The sequence below is a fragment of the Trachemys scripta genome, chromosome 3 (genome assembly GCF_013100865.1).
Source record: "Trachemys scripta elegans isolate TJP31775 chromosome 3, CAS_Tse_1.0, whole genome shotgun sequence".
Taxonomy (NCBI): domain Eukaryota; kingdom Metazoa; phylum Chordata; order Testudines; family Emydidae; genus Trachemys; species Trachemys scripta.
The window spans coordinates 99993533-100006482 of NC_048300.1; positions in this window are offsets into that span (position 1 = coordinate 99993533).

A 12950-nucleotide genomic window follows, 5' to 3' on the forward strand; every position below is an offset into this window, starting at 1 on the left:
AGGAAGAAGGACCCGAGACAGCTTAAAACCGGGCTATTTATTCAAAGACCCGTTCTTTGTCTGTTGGTTCCTGGAGAATCCAATTTGAACTTGTTATATGCACTCCCTTCCAGGGAGGTGGCTTCTCTGGAGATGTTACAGCATGAGTGATTTTGCCCCCGCTATTCTCATAGTTACCCTTCCCATGGAAATGCACACACTCCCACAATAACACATACACAATTGCATTTTTAATACAATGGATTCCAAAGGTATTAACCCTGATTCAATCTGGTTTAATTTTACTGAATTATGATTATCTTAATTCCATAAGGTTTGTTCAGGAGATTGTCACAGCTGCACCAAATTAGATTAGTTGGAAGAAGGCAAATATCAAATTCTGCAGTCTTAGTGCAGTGATGAGAACCATAGGATATGTCCTCAGAAGTCCTACACACGAGTGAGTACAGTACCAATGTGAATGCAGCAACTCGGTATGGGCTTTGTTGAGAGCACATTAAAATTCGGGCTAGTCAAATCTGGCAGCTGATCACCTGGGTTAACTCTGCAGTGAAGAGATACCCTCTGAGCCATGTACACAATCTCTAATGATGACAATAGGGAGTACTCTGTATATATTTGAGAAGGGAGCTTGGCATGGGAAGACTACATTATATTAAATTCATTAGTGCATTTTAATTTCCTCTTTTTGATGGCGACTGTAGAGCAGCGGCATATGCATCGTGTTTGGGCATTTTATTCAGAAAGGGCAAATTCTACCTGAAACACATCCAGGAAAAACCACTGATGTTAGCATCCAAAGGAAAGGTAGCATATATTGCTCTATTGCAGTACAGTCCAAGAAAATGTGTAATAGGAATATATGCTGCATCCTAACCTCATCCCACATTTTCATGGGCTCAGATAAAATGACTGTGGATAAGGAGGTCATCTACAGTGCTGGGTTTGAATTTCATTCTGTTCAACACAAAGTAGGCAGTAAAATGAATGATTAACATGCCTGAGAAAGGGCAAACATGGGTAAATTAGATGTTCTGAAATGGCATTTATCAAAGAAAGAATCTGAGAAATCAGTGAAAATTTCCTAGGTAATGAAACTTTATGACATTGTGATTCTCATTCTTAAAGGTTCGTATGTGTAAGAACAGTGGAAAGATGTTCCCACAGTAGAGCTGGTCAGACAATAGTAAGTATTTTCAGGGAAATATTAGAAAGAAATAGGGCGGAAGTAAAGGGGGATGTGAAAATTTTTCATGCCCATTTCCCAGTTTTTCAACCACAACCAAAATATTGTTGGTTTCTATTCTGTAATGAAAACATGCCGCCACAACATAACAAACAGAAAACCAAAACAAAATCTGCAAAAATGTTTGCTTAAAAAAGCCTTTTTTTTTAAACCTGCTGTATTTGAAGTACTATAGAGTCTTCACAACACACATTCCTTGAGGCTGGAGAATCCAGGGGAAAGGGGCAAGGCTAAAGAGATGGATGTGTCCAGGATCTCCAGGTGGCCCTCAGCTGTGTTTTGAGCATCTTGTTGTCCCTGCACCTATGGCAAACTAGATCAGCCTCAAGCTCTTCTAGTACAGTACAAAGGAAATAACCTTGCACTTAGCTGTCCAATACAAGGGAGAACATTAAGCCACTTTTGCAAATCACCCCTATTCTGCTTTCTTGTTTTTTGGCCATGCTTGAAGATCTAGCTCAAAGTCTAAGTATTCGTTGCCTCAGATACACCATTTAAACTACTTTTTTTTCTTCATTTAATCTATGGGGCTTTTCCCTGTAGGTTTCACAAGTCCTTGTAACAACAGAAATTATTATACCCACATTACTGTATAATGCCCACAAATCCTTGAAGAGACCCATTCTCATTTGCAATGAATTTTTGTTAGTGGCAACATCTTTTCCAGTACAGTACAAACAGAAAAGTAATAAAACACATTTAAGGAATCTAAAGTGTCTACGCTCCTTTCTTTGTACTTCAGATTGCATATCTATATCCCACATTATAGTGTAATTGTGAGAGAACTTATACAAATCCCCAAAGTGATGCATTGTAGCCTTGATTCAGACGCTTATACTGAGTCCTTTACTTTGTAAGTGATCTCATTAAAAATGGGCCTCATGTGGTGATTTGGTATTTAATAGGCTAAGTGAAAGATTGTACAGCTACTAGAGTTTGTTAATATTAAGCTTGATTTGTTTTGATTGCAAAGACATTTTGCCAGATCATTTCTGTAAATTATAATTAATTGAGGTGCCCTGGGACCTACATATTATATCAAATACTAATTCTTGACAGAATAGTATGCTCTCTGTTAGACAATCCCTACCAGCTCATATGTAACTGTAGTTCTGATGGTTTTGCTGAAATGTTCTGCACTGGATTCTCTCTCTTTATGGATGTCAAAGCATTATAAAAAGAGACTTAATAAAAGCAGGCAGCCAGGTGCTCCATTGCCTTGCCACCTCTTACATGTGCAGACAGGAGTGTATAATATGCTACCAAATCAGAATGGTGGAGCATTTACACCCACTTCAAACAGGTGTAAAAGTCTTCACAAGGTCAAAGGCAGAGGAGAATCAGGCCCACAGTCATTAAAGTTATATTATACTTCCCATTTTTTTTCCATATCAGGAACACCATGTGGAGTGCACTGGATTTGAGGGTAAAATCCTGCACTCTTTCCTCAGGCAAAAATTCTCATGCTACCATCTTCCATTGGGAATATATGAAGGGCCAGATCCTCAGCTGCTGTAAATTGGCAAGTTATACAAGAGGAGGATCTAGCTCTCTGTTCTTACTGGGCCTGAATCACCACTGTGTGACTCTGTTTTTATTCCAGTGCGTACTCCAGTTTATTCTCTATTGATTTTAATGAAGAGAACAACAGTGCTGTAAAACTGGAGTACCACAGTTGGAAATCAAGCTCAGTGTGTTAAAGTTTATTGATAGTAGAGAGAGGCTGCAACCTCAAGATGCAGCTCCAGATCTGAATCAGCTATCTGAAAACCTAGAGTTCAATGATCTTCAGCTTCGGGGTTCCAATACAACCCATTATAAAGATACTGGTCACTTGCAAGAATTGGATTTATGTCCAGGTTCAGAAAGTCTGAGAGTGCGCAGATCAGTGGGATTAGCACAGCTGGATGCCCCAGTCATATGTCCTCCCCATCCTCCTCCTCCTGGCTGTTCACGTGAGGGTCCTATTACTCAGGCTCCTTGGAAGTATCCAGGTTGGTCTGTGGGGTGGTAATGGGGTCTCCGCCAAGTATGCAATTCAGCTTTTTGTAAAAGTGGCAGGTCTGCAGGTCAGCACCGGAGCCTCCCTGGCCTTCTGGTACAGCTCCTTCACCTGGTGCAGCTCCTTCACTTTCAAGCGGCACTGCAGCTGTTGTACCATTCTCCTGCATCCCCTGTGCAATCTGCTTATAGATGTCCACATTTCTACAGCTGGTCCATAGCTGTGCTTATACAACCTCTTTTTTCCACAGGCACCGGAGATCCAATATCGCATGTCTACTCCAAGCTGGAGTGTGTCTGGAGCATGTAGTCAGCACGGTCAGTTGGGCACAAAGTGGAGAGCTACTAGGTGTGCTCCCCAAATGGATAATTAGGAAAATGCATTTCAAAAATTGAGAGTTTTAAAGGGGAGTGAGGCCTTCTGGTCCCATGAAGTTCACAATTGTGACCACAGCAGTCAGTGTCAGTCATTGTGGGACAGCGGTTGAAGAACTATTAGGGTCGACATAAGTAATACAGTGTCTACACTTGTTCTGTGTAGACTTCAGTGCATTGACCATAGTTCAATGCCGCTCGGGGATGTGGTGTTACTGTATCACTGTAATGGGGCACATACATCAGTGAGAGACAAATTTAAATGCAAACACATGCACGGGTAGGGTAATGCAAGTTAGCTTACAACAGACCTAACTCTGTAGTGTAGACCTAAGTAGGAACTGTAACTTCAGAGAAACAGCATTACAAGGTGTCATCTGAGACTTGCTGAATATGCCTTTCAAATGAAAACATGAACTACAGAGATGCAATTAAACCAGACACCTCCAAACAACAAAGAACTCTGGATCCGGATCTGAACTTTCCTTCTTGGTCCTAAGCTTTAGTAAGCAAGGGAAGGATAAATTGACTAGGAAAAGTCCATCAAGCCTGCCCTAAACGTTGACTTTCCTGTGTGACTAACCTAACTTTTAAAATATTTGTCTTTCTTCTACATTAAGTTAGTGGGAGATTTTAGGGCAGGAATGATCCAAGCAGTTGGGGCTCAATTTCAGGTGCAAGCTAAATAGGGCAGGCATGCCAGTTGTAGTTCATCTCTTTGCTAATGCCCAAAGCCAGCTACGTAGAGCAGATAAATAGTAGAGCTGAGCAGAAATGAGAATTGATTTCCTTTGGAAAATTTCAACATTTCATCCTTTCTTTTTGCCCTGAAACTGGGTGTTTTTTTCCTGACTGGAAATTCTAAGCAAACTTGGATTTGGAAATGTCAAAATATTTCATTTGGAAATTTTTGATTGAAACAAAACATTGTGACTTTCCCCACAATCAAAAATTCTCATTTTGATTTAGTGAAATTACTCAAAATGCTTCATTTCAACATTAAACTGCATTCCTTATGGTGGTTTCTTGCCTTAGGGGATTTATAATTGGGGAACCTGATACCATCGTTCTCCAATATGGGTCAGGCACCCTGGCAAGACTATATCTCCCATAATGTGCCTAGAGACATGTAACCACTGTGATGCACTAAGCAAATATGTAGTGCTCCAGGGAAACCAGCCCATAAGAGAGAATTTGGGTCAGAACCACAACTCTCATAAGGCAATATGGCCCGACAGGAAAATGCAGTTTAATTTTTGTTGAACTGAATGAAATCAAAACAATTCAGATAAGTTTAATAAATGAAGTATTTCAGTTTGTTTGAACCAACCTGTAATGGAATTGTCATTTCTATTTTCCCAAGGGAAAATCATAACCTCTGTAAAATCAAAGTTTTCTGCAGAATGGAAAGTCATTTTGATGGAAAATTCTTGACCAGCTCTAATAAACAGACACATGAAAACTTTAAAAGGATTTCAGTAGGGAAGAATTATTGTTCATTTTGCAGGATTGTGCCATCAGTGAAAGACAGATGATCTGGCTCTCCTAGCAGATGTGTGTATAGGTATAGGGAACAGAACAAAAGAGTAAACACATTCACCCAGTGTGCCATCATTTTCAGACATACACACAACAATGCAAATCCATACAGATATTAAGCTCTCTACGGGACCAGTGATTTTCCCGTTGTTGTGTACATGTCTGCCATGTTATACCTTGGTATCATTTGTCATTGTGAAAAGCAGAGGAGCATCAACCCATTAGCTATTAAGCCGCTGCCACTCACTCTGAACATGATGAATGATCATCTATGTAACAAATGTATTATCTTTGCTTTCAACTGCATTATTGTGTCTAGCTGTCCCACAAATGATAAAGGCACCATTTTGCTTGAGTAAAGGGTGATATTTTGATGTTTTAAAAAATGAGATGAAAATCACAAGGAGAACTTTCAGGTTTATTGTGTCAAGAAAATTCTTTCCGCACATGCATCTCTACAGACAGAAATAGTCAAAGTGTCATTTTTAAGGCATGGGCCATGTTGTGGGGAAAAGGGATAATCTTGGGAACAAACAATGTAGTGGGAACTCCCTCACCCTTTGAAAGAGTGCATTGTACATGAGCAGAACTGCTTATGGCCTCTCCTTAACTCTTTGTGTGTGATTAGCCTGTGTCCCCAGTGGTACGGTTGACAGGTGTAATGGAAGGCTTGTTTCCTCTACCCCTCCTTGAGCATCCAGTCAGGGGTTATCCTAATCCCTACTGTGAGCTGAAACTCAAAGGATACTCCTTGAGATTCCTTCCGATTCACAAATCCCTGGTGTAAATAAAGTCTATGGAGGAAATTTACAAAAGTTACAAAGTGGTTTAGGAGCCTAAGTCCCATTTTCAAAAGTGACTTGAGCACCTGATGGGATTTTTAAAAGTACTTAGGTGCCTAACTCCTATTGATTTCAATGGGCGTTAGGAGCCTGCCTGCATCTTTAGACACCTAAATACATTTATAAATCTGGTCCTTAGAAGCCTAAGATTCACTGACAAATCAATGGCATTTAGGAGCCCTTCTCCAGATGGACAAAGGAAAATGTAGGCTGAATAGGAAAGACGTCCTACACTGTAGCAGAGGCTTTAGAGGGAAATAGTGGAAATGTCATTGCTCTAGACATTTAATTAAATCTAAATGGAACAAATCATTAGAAAATGTGGGAAATAAACTTACATTGACCAGGAGAAGTTCTACAAGACCTCATAGAAATAGTCATCTGCAATTTCAGTGATTTTGTGAATTTTCTTCTGATATTAGTTTATATTAAAGCAAATCAATTTCCCCCCACTGTCATGATTTCAGTTCTCATGTCCCAGGGATATGAATTTCATTTTTTAACAAGATGGCTAAAAAATTAAACTCAAAAGTGACAATCGAATCCAAAACTTTTAAAATAAATGTCATAGCTTACCAAGCTTAAGAAGTGTTTCTTTCTCTGTGAGCTTTTTAGAATGCCCTTTTGCAGGGTGTAGCCCAACAGCATGCCTCTTTGTGAAATGATATGACATTGCAGGCATCCTGCCTCGGTTTCCCCTCAGTTTCAATGGTTCCTTCAGCCTTCCTCCTTGATTTAGCCCTCAAATTTAGTCACCAAAGTCCACCCCTTCCAGAGTAATAATGCGTATCTTCCACCCCAGTCCTGCTAGGTAAAGCCCTGAGTGTCTGTCTTCTCTTCCACAGTACTCTCTTCCAACACTGCCTTTCCCCTTAGCTCTGCTCTAGCCACTTGTGGGCTCTGATCTGTGTTCTCCATCCTCCCTTTGTTTTCAGGGTCACTGCATCCCCTCAGAGGGTGGCAGCATAGGGGGAACTAATGCCCACCTTGTGCTATGGGCTTCCAGCCTTGGGACCCCTAAGCAACTGGGCTATCGGTCCCATAACTTCAACCTGTCCTGCTTTTTCTCAGGGCCTCTTCCTATACCCTTCCTGGCTACCCTCCCATTCTTTAGAGAGTGCCAATTTTGCAGGTCTTCTCTCCCTGGCATTTTCCACTGATCTTCCAGGTTTACTGTTTCCTGAAGTTCCCTCCAATGTTTGGCTCGCACCCCCCCTTGTGGGCCTTGTTTAGTCACATGACCCTAGTCTCATGATTTCAGCACTCATCTCCTTCACCTGGGGAGGTGAGCTAAGCATGGGATAGGTGCAACTGAGCACCAACCCTCTTAAAGGGCCAGCTCACCCTGTGACAGCCCTACAGGAGAAAATCAATTCAGTTTTCTTTCAATTAAAACACATCTGCAACATTTCCCCTAAATAAAGAACATAGGCTTGGTGAACTAATAACGGAATGTAAAGATTGCAAAAGAATAATGACATTACGTGGGTACTTGGCGGTTTGCCAGGATATGGTGTTACACGGTGTTCCCATGGGATGAAATATTGTCCCCACTGAAAGTAATGGGGGAGCTGCCATTGACTTCAGTGGGGCCCAAGTTTTAATCCAGGGTGTGGCTTCTGCAGCGTCCAACAAGAAGAGGATGTATTGAGATGTACAATATGTCACTGGTCAGCCAAGAGCTCTTTACCCATCTATTTTCTGTTCCCTGAGCCATTAATTCCAAAAAAACAGCAATTATGACATTTAAAGAGAGAATGAACCAAGGGCTTATTAAGAACAAATTTTAAAAGAAAATTATTCAACACCTTAATCAAAACCAGAGCTTCCAATAAATGAGGCTGTTGTAGCAAATGCAGAAAAACAACATGCTGTTAGAGACATATATTCTGACAAAAAATGGATTTATTCACACATTAGGCGGCTTTATTGGCGTGTATCCAAACATGTCAGTTCTGGCAATACAACCTTCTGATTAAAGTGTGACATTTCAAATGAACCCTGTGGGTACAGTATGAACAGTGCTCCAATTTATTGGAAATGTGATAAAATAATAGGTTTCACAGTGCTCAGAAAGATGAAGATCCATGGGAGGAAAGATTCATTATCTGCAAATATATAACAAAATAACTGAGTAAAGTCACTTAATGGACACTGAATGGAATATTGAAGTAAGAAAAATAATGATCATGGTTTAACTTATAATGTGGGGGAAATATATTAGTCACCCAACCTCCCTGCCCCCAGCAATATAGCTGCATAAAGCTGCAGGGGGGGGGGGGGGGGGGGGGGGGGGAAGGCCCCTCTGAAGGGGGGGGGGGGAGGCAGAAAGATAGGAGGGGGAGTAAGGAGAGCTACTGAGGCTTAGCAGCAGGGACTCCAGAATGGGAAGAGGCATCTTGGCATTTCCTTGGTGGATGGTATTCCCGAATCCCAGGTGTGCCCTATCCCCCACCCCACCTTGGTTGCTGTTGCATATGCTTCTGCCCCTTTCCTGGGCTGGGTGTCTCTGCTAGGACCTGTGGTGGCTAGAAGGCAGGGAGAGGAGAGCTGTTCCTACCTGCTCTCAGAATGCTGGCCCAATCCTGTATGTCACTGATTGTGCCCACTCCAGCCCCTCTTCCGGGTCCCATTCTTGCCTCTGCCTCCCCACGCATAAATACAGGTGCAGAAACATAGCCAGGTCCCAGTCTTGCCTCTGTAACATGGAAAACTTTGGGGGGGGGGGTGGAAACAAACATCAGCCCCCCAATATTTCCATTGCAGGGGTGCTAGCCCCAATACCCCACCCCTGCTGCTGGCACCCCTGGCATAAAGTTCACCTAACGTTTACCATTAAGGATCAAACTGCAGCTATTTAGACACAATGAAGTATAGAAGGATATGCAGAGAAGGACTTCTTTAAATGAAATATTATAGGAAGTGTGACACTGAAAGCATCCCAGTGCCAGAGGACGAGGGGCTCACTTGAATCTGATAGCGAGTTTCAGCTGGCCTAAGCAATTCAGTATAGCCCAATTCATTAATGTAGTAAATTATATCTGATCTGTGTCATGTAAAGTATCACTGGAAAACTTAACAACACAGTGATCATTACTATTCTCATGTGGTGTGTGTAGGGTAAACACCCAAAAGATAATACTAATATGAAGGAAATGTGGAATTAAAATGTGTTTACCAGACAAGTCTGGGCAGTGGGTGAACAGGGTTCTCCCAGACAAAGGACAAGCTGACACCTCTAGCCAGATGTCATCAGAGTTGATCACATGGCAAGTGGCCATTCATTTGCATTAAAGAGGGCAGGAACAAATCAATTTGCAATTTTGCAAACACTAGTGGGGGAAGAAACCAACATGGAACTTCCTTCACCAGACTCCATGTCTCCTTCCTCACATCTTGAATTATTATTTCGGGGGTTAATCTTCAGAGAAATCAATTTTAAAGATTCTCTGGACTATAAGAGAGAGGGGCAAAGAATCCCAAGTTATCGTTCACCTAAGAAGATAAAGGAATGAGGCACTTTGTCTTTGCAGAGAGAGCCTGACTAAGGGTTGGGGGAGGGTCAGCCCTCTTGCTGGAAGGTAGTGCGGTAAAAATCTTATCTTGGACCAAGACTGTAATTTTGCTAAATCTTAATCTCTAGAAAGCATTTTTCACTTTTATTTGCTTGCAACTGCTTCCAACTCTGTCCTGTGTACTTGAACTCACTGAACATCTCCTTCTGTTAATATACTTGTTTTACTTTTAATTTAAACCAGCTGTTGGGTGTCAGTGTCCAGGCTGTGAGCCACAGCAGCCAAGCATTTAAGGCACCCAGGGCCACAGGACAGGTGGCGACAGCCACTCACTGATCTGGACTGCTTTCCAGAACATGAGAGGAATTTTTACCCTAATCTGTGAATTCTGAATATTCTTTCAATTACTTTTGGAAGAGGACAATATTTATTGTTGTCATTGATTTACATTCTGGATTCAGTAGAAATGCTGTAACTCAAAAGAGCTGATTTATCAGTAGAGTGGACTTGAGAAGTACATACACACAGAGAGAGTATTCTTGTAACACTGGTGGCAGTAGGCACAATCATTATGTAAATCACACACAATGTTCCTGGGGAACCAGATTTAGAACTTCTGGGACTTTCAGCTCCAAAAACATAGGCGTCAACCACTTGAACTAAAAGAGATCACCTTCATACAACAGTAGTAGTACTATATCCAGTGTGTGGGCCAGTCACTGGAGGGGAACACTGCTCTCTAGCCAGTCTGCTATACCGACCCATGACACTGTTCACCATAAACAGCTTACATTTGCACTCACATATTCAAACATTTGCCAACATGGGCTGACATTTTTCACATTGGCGAGAAAGAAGTGAACCTCCCTCCACTCAAGTTGGCTTTTCTTGATCTCCCATAATAGTCTTCACCTCACAACTGGAAAATGTGAACTGACATAATGGAGCATCTCTCCAAGTGCTGAGTTACTAGGGAAACACCATGGGGTCTTTAATAACTGCTTGTGTTTACAATGGGCACAAACTCACATAGCTATCCCATGCCATTAAACCTTCATTGAAATTTTTAGTGGTGCCAGCTAGATTAAAGCTAGCATGGGTGTGCCTATCTGAACTGCAATCACATCTCTAATTGCAGTGTAGACATACCCTGATATCCAGTACAGTAAAGTCATTTTTTAAAGAAAAAAATGTAAGATGCAACTTCTCATTAAGGCTGCTGGCATTCGCAGCTGAAAGCTCCCATAACATTTTAAACAAGCTGCACTGAAGTGGCTGTGTGAAAGCTATCAGCATATATTGGCTGACATCCTAAGCATAATGTGCTGCTAGTAAAAAACACTGGCTGTCTTTTCAGAGCATTTGGAAGCAAATTAATTGTGCAATTGTATTTTTGGTTTCTTGTCTGCATCTGCTAAGCTTGTGGATTGTAGGAGTATTTATTCAGTCGGTTGTATTTGAACCATAACTAACTTTGCTTCACAAGTTCTGTCAGTGTGTAAATACTCTTATCCTGGGGGGAGGGAGAATCTCATTTAAAGGGGAAAAAAGTCTAAAGTTTATTGAAAATTAGCATTGCTGGCCACAAAAATATGTAAATCCTCCCTCGGGCTCCAAAACAAAATCAAAGTGAAATGCTTAACTGAACTTTTTGAATGACTTTGTTTTTCTTTGTTTCCACAATGATTGGACATGCCCTATACCACAAGAGATTGTTCTGGTGGTATTTCTGTCCAGGAACAGAAGAGATGTGAGAAATCTCACAAGAAAGCCTTTCCCCGCAACATTATTAGTAAAGCTGTGTAGGATCCAGAGTTCCCATTTTGCAGGAAACTCTGTTATTTCACAATTTGTTTTAACTTCAAGTTGGAATTTTTTTTTAATTCCCTATGAAATGAAATTAAAAAAATCATTTTGGGTTAATTAAAATGTTTCATTTCAATATAATTGTAAGGATTTGATTTTGACTTTATTTTATATTATAAAATTATAATACAAGGAAGGACCTTCATTTTGGTTTTTATTTTGGTTAAAATGTCCTGAGAATTTAGCACTGTTTATGCCAAAATTAAAAAATAGGTGAAAAAATGATGAAATCTGAAATTGAATAGCAGCAGGCTGCAAGGAAGGAAAAGGGTCCCCAGAACTCATAAGGTAGCCTGTTGAGGCCTCCTGCTTTCTGCAGGCCCATCACTGCAGCAGTCCAGTGGTCTCATCTGCCAAGACCTGACTCCCTGCTCATTTCACTCTCCCACTGCAGACTAGCAACCACCAACTGGAAGTTTCCTTCTTGTGCACAGGCATGCTGTGCTGTCCAGCAGGGACTCTATGAGGGGCACCTAGCCACCATCTTTCCTTCCAGAGTGAGGAGCTGGGTCCAGGGAGTTCTAGCATTTCAAACCTTTACATAAAACAAATAAAAACAGTGAAACCCAAATGTGGGCTTTTTTAAAACCTGGGAATTTTAGGGGGGAAAAATAGGCGCCTTAAATAGAATATAAATAAAATACATTTCAGAATGAAAAATTAAACCATTTTGTTCCAAAATGCTTCCTTTTGATATTTTTTCTAAATTAAATTTTGTCAAAATTGATATGTTAACACAGAATGTTTCAATTTTGATAAATTGGCATTTTCTGACTGGAAAAATGGTTCCCTGGGAAGTTTCCCACCAGTTCTCATTACTAACCTAACTTTGCAATCCCTGGATGTTCAGATGCTCTCAGAAAACTAGCAAAGCTCTCAATGACTGATGCTTCTCATTTCCTACAGGTTCTCATTCATATTAGCCTTCTGCTCTTTCATCAGACTGGAAAATACAGTGAAAATAATAAACTCCATGAAAAGATGACTCAGCTTTCAATTGTTTCAAAGGCTCATAAACCTACTCTGTGCATTTTTACAGACTTAATTGAAATAATCAAGTTTAGGAAAGGTTTCAGAGCAGCAGCCGTGTTAGTCTGTATCCGCAAAAAGAACAGGAGTACTTGTGGCACCTTAGAGACTAACGAATTTATTAGAGCATAAGCTTTCGTGGACTACAGCCCACTTCTTTGGATGCATATAGATGCTTATTTCAGAGTTTATTGCCCCTTCCTCTAAAGCTCTAAGTCATCTGTCAAGAAAGGAATGGAAGACTTCATGGAGGCAAGGGGATTGTTTAAACAAACAAAATTGGTTTTGATAAAAAAGTAAGTTGTATTTAAATGTAGTTATCCAATACAAGAAATAATTTACTAAATTATTATAATATCCATAGGTCTTTTGAGATTATTTGCTGAAATTTAAAATTAAAATTTCCAAAACAGTCTATGGAATCTGGAGGGGGAAAAAGGCACACAATTTCCATTAACCCTACTTCTAATCCTTACAATATTATTATATACTGGAACACAAAAGGCAAAGATACCTCACTTTTAGTTAGCAGGATAG